Raw genomic sequence first — 1,521 nt, forward strand, 5'->3', positions numbered from 1 at the left:
GGTCCCCCGGAGCCACTGCCAGCAGCCCCCACGCCAGTTCGGCTGCTGCTTTTATCCCCTCTGGCCATCCCTCCCTGGCTTGCAAACAGGCCAACCAGGGCTCAGGGTGGTGGGCCCCCAACTCTGGCCATCCCCCTTCCCTGCGAATGAGGGGATTGAAAACCCCTTCTTTCGATTGGCTTCCCCTTCTCCACAGGGCAGGGCTCCCCTGCACCACTCTTGGGGTCACTCAGACTTCACCAGCACTGTTTCTAGCCCAGGGTAAGTAACTCGAGCCGATCTGGTGAGCCCGCACTGGCAGTCTGTTACACTTCTTTGGGGCCAGGGAGGGACTGTAGTGCTTTGACAGACTCTGTTCCCTCTTCTACACAGCCCCGTTGGCATACTCTAGAAGGCAGGTCTTGCTCACTGCATCTGCCACTAACAGTGACTTCCCAGGCCAGCAGCGGATGTTCACATCAGTGTGGAAGTCTCAATAATATGTGTTGCTTTGGTGTCCTAAGGGGAGCTTCAGGGGCTAATGATGGGTCCAGAGGGGAAGTATAGTCCAGCGAGCATGGCTAGGAGCTACTTTTGTATCTGAGACCCTCCTTTTCCTGTCTTTGCCCAGGCCTGGCTAGCAAATGCTGTGTTGTACTGGTTCTGCATTAATGCTGCTTTTTTTGAGGCTTCCCATTGTAGCTATATCTGTGCTGCTGGGTTGTAATACTTCAGGACAGGTGTCTTGCTTCTGAATTTCTTTGTTTCAATGCACAGAGACCAGATCTGTGGCTTGATCTGCTTGGCTGCCTAAGGCTGGCTGGGACTCTGGAGTATCGACCATGGTGGATCCCAGGCTGTATTGTTTTCAGTTCCGTGCATCTCGCTGACAGTCTGCACCTCCTCGCTGGCTGTAGCATTGCTTTGTGGCACATCCCCAGGACCTGCTCATATTCTTCAATCTGCTCTTCCTGCTGGGCAGAAGCTGGCTTTGCAATCCAGCTGGAAGCTGGCTGCTTGCTGCTCTGTCTCTACGTACACACTATTCAGTGCTGCGGCTTCCAAGCAAAGGGTGTACTGTGCTGGGAGCTGCTGGTTCAGCCTGAGCACATGGAGCTTACTGGTGCTGTGCTCACAGCACACTCTCAGGCAGCCCTCTCGGTTATGATGTGGGGAAAAGACTCCAGCTTCTCCCTGCAAAGGAAAACTGACCCAAGGAATTTTCCTTCCCTCAGGAACAAATTCAGACTCAGCTGCAGCTTCTAAGGGGAGAGAGGAAGAGGCTTGAAGACCTGAGAGTGAGTGAAAGTCAGAAACAGGAATATCAGGTGGGTGCTGCTGGGGTCAGGCTGACATGGTGGACGAAGGAATGGTCATCCCCTGCTCTGCACGTTTGGTGGAACACAGTGCCAGAGCACTGAAGTTTGGTGCCCAGGGCAAAACTGGCAGTGGCAGGCCACCCTCACTCGTGCACAGATCTGGCTGAGGGGCACACTCCCCCGCCATGCTTGCCAGGAGTGCACACAGTGGCAGAAGCCGCCC

At 54.8% G+C, this 1,521-nt stretch overlaps 1 pseudogene; it reads left to right on the top strand.

The window, feature by feature from the left end:
• Window positions 1–1,521, top strand: part of LOC102370747 — a 9,465-nt pseudogene that overhangs the window by 1,948 nt on the left and 5,996 nt on the right.

This window comes from Alligator sinensis, unplaced genomic scaffold (genome assembly GCF_000455745.1).
Source record: "Alligator sinensis unplaced genomic scaffold, ASM45574v1 scaffold900_1, whole genome shotgun sequence".
Classification (NCBI taxonomy): Eukaryota; Metazoa; Chordata; order Crocodylia; family Alligatoridae; genus Alligator; species Alligator sinensis.